The sequence below is a fragment of the Petaurus breviceps genome, unplaced genomic scaffold, assembly GCF_028583685.1.
Source record: "Petaurus breviceps papuanus isolate PSGF00001 unplaced genomic scaffold, PetGlider_PUasm1.0 226, whole genome shotgun sequence".
NCBI classification, from domain to species: domain Eukaryota; kingdom Metazoa; phylum Chordata; class Mammalia; order Diprotodontia; family Petauridae; genus Petaurus; species Petaurus breviceps.
The window spans coordinates 8,886,064-8,894,780 of record NW_027185890.1 but is presented as its reverse complement, the minus strand read 5'-3'; the positions used below and the strand labels follow the sequence as shown (position 1 = coordinate 8,894,780).

Here is an 8,717-nt window from a genome sequence, read left to right as displayed (position 1 = left end):
CTCTCTCTCTCAGCATATATATTCCCTTCAACTATTCTCATGCTGAGAAAAGTTTCATAAGTTACAATTATCTTTTTTCCATGTAGAAATGTAAATAGTTCAACTTTGGTTAGTTCCTTATGATTTCTTTTTCCTGTTTACCTTCTCATGCTTCTCTTGCTTCTTGTATTTGAAAGTCAAATTTTCTGTTCAGCTCTGGTCTTTTCATCAAGAATGCCTGAAAGTCCTCTATTTCATTGAATGACCATATTTTGCCCTTAAGCATTATACTTAGTTTTGCTGGGTAGGTGATTCTTGGTTTTAATCCTAGCTCCTTTGACCTCCAGAATATCATATTCCAAGCACTTCAGTCCCTTAATGTAGAAGCTACTAGATCTTGTGTTATCCTGATTGTGTTTCACAATACTCAAATCATTTCTTCCTGACTGCTTGTAATATTTTCTCCTTGACCTCGGAACTCTGGAATTGAGCTCTAATATTCCTAGGAGTTTTCTTTTTTTTCTTTTTTCTTTTTTTTTTTAAAGCAATTGGGGTTAAGTTACTTGCTCAAGATTACATGGCCAGGTATTTCTGGGTGTGGTGCTGCCCCTAAGCAACTGGGGTTTAGTAACTTGCTCAAGGTTACAGGGCCAGGTGTTTCTGGGTGGGTAATAAGTGTGTGAGCCCGGATTCGATCCACATGTCATCCCGACACTGGAGCTGGTGCTCTTACTCGCTGTGCTAGCTGGCTGGCCCTAGGAGTTTTCTTTTTGGGATCTTTTTCTTTTTTTTTTATTTTTTAAGCAATTGGGGTTAAGTAACTTGCTCAAGGTTACACGGCCAGTTATTGCTGGGTGTGGTGCTGAGTATCTGAGCCCGGATTTGATCCAGGTCATCCCGACACTGGAGCCAGTACTCTTACTCGCTGAGCCACCTAGCCGCCCCTAAGCAAATAGGGTTAAGTAACTTGCTCAAGGTTACACAGCCAGGTGTTTCTGGGTGGGTGCTAAGTGTCTGAAGCCCAGGATTCGATCTCCAGGTCTTCTCAGGACTGGAGCTGGTGCTCTTACTCACTGTGCTACCTGGCCACCCCAGGGATCTTTTTCAAGAGGCAATTGGTGAATTCTTTCCATTTCTATTTTGCCCTATGGTTCTAGAATATCAGGGCATTTATCCTTGAGAATTTCTTGAAGGATGATTTCTAGGCTCTTTTTTTGATCATGGCTTTCAGGTAGTCCAATAATTTTTAAATGATATCTCCTGGATCTATTTTCCAGGTCAGTGGTTTTTGCAATGAGATATTTCACATTGCCTTCTATTTTTTCATTTGTTTGTATCTGTTTTATACTATCTTGATTTCTCATAAAGTCATTAGCTTCCAATTGCTCCAATCTAATTTTGAAGGAATTATTTTCTTCAGTGAACTTTTGAAATTCCTTTTCCATCTGGCCAATTCAGCTTTTTGAGGCATTCTTTTCCTCATTGGCTTTTTGGGCCTCTTTTGACATTTGAGTTAGTCTATTTTTAAGGTGTTATTTTCATCAGTCAGGTTGTTGACTCACTTTTCATGATTTTCTTGCATCATTCTCATTTCTCTTGCCAATTTTTCTTCCAGTTCTCTTACTTGATTTTCAAAATCCTTCTTGAGCTCCTCCATGGTCTGCGACTAGTTCATATTTTTCTTGGAAGCTTTTGATGTAGGAGTTTTTGACTTTGTTGTCTTCTTCTGGTTCCATGTTTTGATCCTTTTTGTCCCCAAAAAAGGATTCTATGGTCTGATTTCACTTCCTCTTTTTGCTTATCTTGCCAGCCAATTACTTGACTTCTGAGCAAAGAGAATGGTAGAAGTCTGCTTCCAGAGTGGAGAGAGCTGTGTCCCAAATTCCTGGGGTTTTTGCAGCTGTGTCAGAGCTGCTGTCAGAGCTATGAGGAAGGCTCCCTCTCTACAGCCACAACAGGCTCTGGAACACTAGTCCTCACCCCAGGACCACCACCCAAGACAGCAACCCAGATCCAAGCAGGTCAAAGCAAGAGCAAATACCCTCTGAATGGTCACTTGGTCCCCCTGTGATCTGCAGGCCAAGAGCTCTGGAGGCAGCCACATGGCAGCAGCTGTAGCCACTGTGCCACCACCACCTCTCACTCTGGGGCCAGATTGTGCTCTTCTTTACCCAATTCCAACAGAGTTCCCTACTGACCTTTTACTTTCTCTTTGGTGTTTATGGGTTGAGAAGTCTGGAAACTGCCACAGCTGCCAGTGATTCACTCTCCTGAAGTCTGCTCTGGCTGGTCTGGCCTGTGGGTCTGGGCTATCCCAGGTCTGGGCAGTGAGTCTGAGCCAGTGCAGCTCACACAGGACTGTGCTCTGCTCCCATCCTGGTATGACAGACCCTTCCTGTCAGCCTGCCAGGCTGCCTTCAGTGGGAGATTTGTTTCTCTCTGTCACTTTGTGGGTTCTAAAATTTGTTTAGAATCCTTTTTTTTTTTTTTTTTACAGGTATTGAAGGTGATTGGAGTGGCAGCTCAAGCAAGTTCCTGCTTTTACTCTGCCATCTTGGCTCTGCCCCCTTGGACTGAGTTTTGAAGGACACAAGGAAGTCTAGAAAGTGGAGATGGAGGTAAGGAGGGATTTCATTCCAGATGCTGAAGACAGAGTTTACAAAGATACAGAAATGGAAAATGGAGAATCGTGTGTGAGGAAGAATAAAAAAGACAGTTCAGCTAAATTGTAAAGGGTGTGATAATAAGCCCAGAAAGTTGGGAACAAGTTGTAAAGGGATTTAAATACCAAACAGAGGAGTTTATATTTTATCCAAGGGACAATCAGGAACCACTATAAACATCAAGAAAATCTACCAAACTGAGTTCTGATTGGGAAATCCTGAGAAAATAAATTACAGCAAGTCATTTTTTTCCAGCCCCAGTCAGTATAGGGATACAGAGAGGTCTGTGGACACTGTGGACATGGTCTAGCCAGAAACCACTTCACAGAACACTACAGGTCAGGGAGAAGCTATGCACTATGGCAAGAAGTCCCAAACACAGCACAGAGGGGTCTAAACTTGTGCAGGGTACAGAAATAGGTGCCAACTATCATCTCTGTGGCTCATTACCATGTTCTTGGTCACAGATCCAGGGTGCTGTGCCTAGCAGTGGTGTTCCAGGTTAAGAAGTGGCCACAGGCCCTAATCTGTATACTCAGCAAGGATCAAATTCAGAATTGAATAGCAGCTATGTGGTTCTGACCCCAGGAATAAAGAGGGATCTCAGTTTCAGCATTAAATTCCTTTAAAGCCTACAGTAGAAAAACCAAGGCAAGAATCCCAGACCAAAGTGCAAAGATTGCAATTCTGTCACTCTGAACCAGCACAACTGTCCAGATGCTTAAGAGTGGCTGAGTCCAGCAGCAGCTCACTAAAACTCCAACTGGGGCAAGCCCATGAGTGTGTTGCACAGACCCTGGTCTTGGGGTCTACAGAATTCAGACCATGAGGGAAGAAATCAGACTTTACCCTGGACCAGATCACATCAAGTATACTGAAAGCTTCCTGGTCCCCAGCATGAGCTGTCCCTGAGATACTGAAATAATTTTCTACTCAATACTCTCAAGAAAGCAACAGTAGGACCAGCCCAGATATTCTCTCCAGAAATGTGCAGAACCCAATCCTATTATAATAAAGTTTGAAGTCAGAAAGCAATCTGGAAGAATAAATAAACCAAAAAAACCCCCACCATAAAAAGCTGTTATGGTGACAGGAACATCTCAAACACAAATATAGAAGAGAATGACTCAAAAAATCTACAAGCTAAGTCTTAAGGAATAACACCACTTGGGTTCAAGTTTATCTGGAATCTCTGGAAAAGATGAAGCAAAAATGGTTTAAAGTATGCAATTTTTAATTTGCCTTTTTTTTTTTTGGAGGGCAATTGAGGTTAAGTAACTTACCCAAGGTCACATGGCTAGGTTTTTGTTTGTGTGTGTGTTAAGTGTCTGAGGCCGGATCTGAACTCAGGTCCTCCCGACTCCAGGACCAGTGCTCTACTCACTGTGCCACCTAGCCACCCCCAAAAGTATGAAATTTTTAAAAATAAATAAATTAGAGTACTAGGAGAAAAAAAATCGAGAAATAAATGAAAACTATGGTAAAAAGAATTAAAAAGGGGATTAATACCTTGCACAAGAAATACAAAACCTTACCTAAGAAACAAAGTCTCTGAAAATTAGAATGTATCAAATAGAAGCTAAGGACACTATAAGACAATAAAAACCTCAAAATTAACAAAGTAGGGGAAAAAAACAGAGGAAAATGTAATGCCTCTCATGGCAAAAAGAATTGACCCAGAAAACAAAGAGGTTGAGAGGAGATCATTTAACAATTATTAAACTGCTTGAAAGCTGTGACCAAAAAAAAAGATCCTAGACATCATTTTTCAAGAAATCATGAAACTCTTCAAATCTTTTAGAATCAGAGGTCAAAGTGGAAACAGAAAGAATACATTGACTACCTCCTGAAATGAAAACTCCCAGGCACATTATAGCCAGGATTGAGATTCTAGGTCAATATAAAAATACTAAAATCAGCCAGAAGGAAATAATTAAAATACTGAGGAATCACAATGAGGATCATAAAATATTTAGCAGCTGCTACATAAAGGAGTGGAGAGTTTAGAATATTCCAGAAGGCAAAGGACACAGGCTTACAACCAAGAATAACATACCCAGAAAAACTAGAGGTCATTTTACCGAGGAGGAAACTGAGGTGTTATATAAGTAAATTTCCTAAAGTGATCTATATAATAAGTGGCAGATTTTGTTGTTGTTCATTCGTTTTTCAGTTGTGTTCAACTCTTTGTGACCCCATTTGGGGTATCCTTGGCAAAAATCTAGGAGTAGTTTGCCATTTCCTTCTCTAGCTCATTTTACAGATGAGAAAACTGAAGCAACATGGTTACGTGACTTGCGCTGGGTCACACAGCTACTAAGTGTCTGAAGCCAGATTTGAGCCAAGAAGATGAGTCTTCCTGACTCCAGGCTCATCACTCTATCTGCTGCATCACCCAGATACCCAGTGCCACTAGAGGCGGTCATAAAAATGTGCTGAATGGAAACACTGAAAATTTTTCCTACCTATCTAATGTCCATTGGGCCTTTCTAGTTTGCATGGAAATTTAGTTTATCCATCTATATTTGATTTCCTACAAATTATTCCCTAACTCTTCACCTTTGCTGAAGTCTATAGATAATTAACAAGGCCTGAGAGAGGAATCCTTCTAGGGAAAAGATGACCTGGTTTAAGTAGTGACCAGAAAATGTAAATCAGAAACCAGATAGGTCAAGTCAAAATATCAAATATAAAGGGTGAACTGGAATGTGAGAATTGAGTTTGCAGCACTTCTAAATCTGAGGAAGTTACAGAGAACACACTGAAAGGGAGTGGAAGGTGATGGCAAAATGACAACCCCACATTCTTTGATTAAAAAAGAACTCTTGTATCTGCCTATACTGATGCTCTATACTTCTTTACTCTGCTGTATTGGTGTTGCTGTAGACCTTAATGTCATCCTTACCTCTAGAAGGCCTCACAAGAACTCAAGGCCATGCGACTTAGTACAATAGTGTTGAGGGGGAAGCCTCTATCAAATCAGGGACATCAAACTCTGGTTCCTACATCCTCTCATTGGTTCATTACCCTATCAAGTACTAGATATAGCACTGTCATCTCTGTAAGAATAGGATCTTCTGGATTGGGGATTCTTCTTTCACCTTCATAATTAGCAGGGGTGAGTGAAGATTCAATAGATGTCAAAGATTCAATAGATTTGGAGTTGAGGTGAGTCTGTTGCCACAAGGACCAATGGAATGTAAGGCAGATGTGTTATGGGAACACCTCACTATTCAGTGATGGATCTCACAACCTGAGAGATAAGGAAGACTGAGCTAATGCTCTGTCTTCTCATTTCTGGTAAGGTCTCTCCACACAGAGATTATGGAAAGATACCCAGACTTGATCACCTACACCTAAAGGCTCCCTGGAGGTATAATAGAAGTCAGCAGCCCACTGTGTGATACTATGACTGTTTGCAGTTTGTGTCTCAAGCTGCTTTAGGCAGCCTATAACTCATGCAAATTATCATTGACTACAGGAATTATAGTATTCAAAGTGAAAGCAAGGGAAAACCAGGGGGAGAAAATCACCATTTCTATAAAAAGGGAATGTTTAGGGGGGACAAGTGAGCCATATTAAGATACACATCATTGTGTTAGTATGTCAGACCTAGTAAGACCAGTTGGGTTTGTGTGATTGGAAATCAAGGCCTATAGGGTGAATGATCTGTTGGTCATCCAAATTCTAGTGTACATAACAATATATCTCTTTGCAAAATTGAGGTCTCTTGGGATGTAGGTGACAATGCAGTTGAATGTACTAAGCATTAATGCTCAATGGATCTGGCATTGGTTAAGCCACCAGGAAACCTGAAGGTGTTATAGGTCTTTATGGTCAGTATAGATGATGTTGAGGTAAACACTCCCTCAAGTTAGTACCTCTACTTCCACTCAGTTTTCTGCAATCTGACTTCCATGCCCACCACTCTACTGAAACCTCTCTTGCCAAAATTACAAATTACTTCTTAATTACCAAATCCAATGGCCTCTGCTTATTTGGCTTAAACTTTCTATAGTATTTGATTCAACCGTTTCCTCTTTCTTGATAGTCTTCCTTTCCTTTGTTCCCATGAACTTGGTTTTTTTTTACTACCTGACTGTTCCTTGTTCATTTCCTTCCCTGGTTCATTGAATCCCTCCCTAATCATGGGCTAGGCCTGATTCTCTCAAGCTCCTTGGAAGTTTATGTTTGATAATGGAATAAAATGGAACACTCATGGGTAATTCAACACTTTAAAAAAAAGGAAGTTTACTTAGCACGGAAATGATAAAGCACTTAACTTAGGAAAAGAGGCTCACCACACCCCACCCCCAGTATGGAAATGCATCTGGCCAGCAGGAGGTGGGCCTTCAAACATTCACCAAGTCTAAAAGGTCCTGAATCCATGAGGGCAGGTCTTTTTATGCTCCTAGGTGACCAGGAAGTCACATCAACATGGCCTGGGACCACCAGGAAGCTGTATGAGCCTTAGCTCCCCAGGGGACAATCAAACCTTGGGGACAACTTCCTATCCTAATTAGAATTAGCCTAATCCACATGAAGACTAGGGAGAATGTATCCAAATAGATATTATCACACCCTACTTTTCCCTTAATGTAGGTGTCCCCAAGATTCTGTCCATCCCACTCTTCTCAGCTCTCTCCACCTTTGCCTGTCTGTCTGCCTCTCTCTCACCATGGCTTCAATTATCACCTACATAATCTGCATTCTGTATTTCCAACTTTGCTCTTTCCCTAGAAATTCAGCTCTGTCTTTCCAACTACCTGCTGGACCACTCCCCTCGAATGTCAAAACTAAATTAATTTTATTCTTCCCTAAAACCTATGTTTATTTGACTTCCTTATTTTTGTTGCTGGCACCACTATTCTATCTGTAATCCAAGTTGAAAATCACAGTAGCTGACATTTGTATTACTGTAAACTTCGAAGAGTATATACATTAACCCTTTTGATGCTGTCCCCCTAATTTTTTTTATTATCCTCATTTTACAGATGGGGAAACTGAGGCCTAGAGAGGTTAAAGAACTTTCCCATGATTACCCAACTACTAAGTGTAAGAGGTGGGATTGAAATCCAGGTCTCTCCTTGAAGTTCACTTCTCTCTGTACTACCTCATATAGGCTACCTATCCTAGGATGTCAGAGGCCACACCTAACCAAAAATTCTTACTATTTTGCTGACAAGTGCTCATGGAACCTCTGCTTGAAAATCTCCAACAAATGGTAGAGGGGGACTTGCTATTTCCTAAGACAACCCATTACAAGAAATGAAATCATTAGGGAGTTTTTGCTTACAGACAGCCTCTCTGAAAGTTCCCTCCATAGCTCTTCCTTTGCAGGCAACCAGAAAAGTCTAGTCTCTCTTTCTACAAGACAAATTTTCATATATTTAAAGATAGCTATCTTGTGTGCCCTCGGGGCTTCTTTTCCCTTCTTCAATTTAAATATCCATCGCTCCCTCAGTTTATATTCATACACCCTTCATACATCTTTCCCTAAAAGAAAGTAAGGGAAGAGAGGTTAAGGCAGGGGATAGGGAGGATAGAGGAGAGGGCAGACTGAGGGAAGGGGTAACCTCTATGTTTACCATCTTCAGGTGGGTTTAGAGTAGAGATGGGGAGAAAATTTGGAACTCAGTCTTGTGGAAATGAATGCTAAAAACGAAAGAAAGAGAGAAAGAAAGAAAGAAAGAAAGAAAGAAAAAAAGAAAGAGAGAGAGAAAGAAAGGGAGAGAGAAAGAAAGGGAGAGATAGAAAGAAAGGGAGAGAGAGAATGAGAGAAAGAGAGAGAAAGAAAGAGAGAGAAAAAGAAAGAAAGGGAGAGGGAGGAAGGGAGAAAGGAAGGGAGAAAGAAAGAGAGAAAGAAAGGGAGAGAGGGAGAGAAAGAAAGAGAGAGAGAGAAAGAAAGAAAGAGAGAGAGAAAGAAAGGGAGAGAGAGAGAAAGAAAGGGAGAGAGAGAGAAAGAAAGGGAGGAAGGGAGAAAGGAAGGGAGAAAGAAAGAGAGAAAGAGAGAGAGAGAAGGAGAGAGAAAGAGAAAGAAAGAGAGGGAGAGAGAGAAAGAAAGGGAGAGAGAGA

At 41.0% G+C, this 8,717-nt stretch overlaps 2 protein-coding genes and 1 long non-coding RNA gene across 5 annotated transcripts in view; 1 reads left to right on the top strand and 2 right to left on the bottom strand.

Annotated features, from left to right (window-relative positions):
* Nucleotides 1-8,717, bottom strand: part of HMGCS1 (3-hydroxy-3-methylglutaryl-CoA synthase 1) — a 161,043-nt gene that overhangs the window by 109,958 nt on the left and 42,368 nt on the right. The window lies entirely within an intron of this gene.
* LOC138166858 (uncharacterized) overlaps nucleotides 1-8,717 on the top strand; it is a 62,604-nt gene that overhangs the window by 31,929 nt on the left and 21,958 nt on the right. For both annotated transcript variants that reach the window (XR_011169757.1, XR_011169758.1), the window contains exon 3: nucleotides 2,477-2,597. This is a non-coding gene — a long non-coding RNA (uncharacterized lncRNA). The remainder of the gene's footprint in view (nucleotides 1-2,476; nucleotides 2,598-8,717) is intronic.
* Nucleotides 1-8,717, bottom strand: part of CCL28 (C-C motif chemokine ligand 28) — a 32,152-nt gene that overhangs the window by 6,064 nt on the left and 17,371 nt on the right. The gene's annotated exons all lie outside the window — the stretch shown is intronic.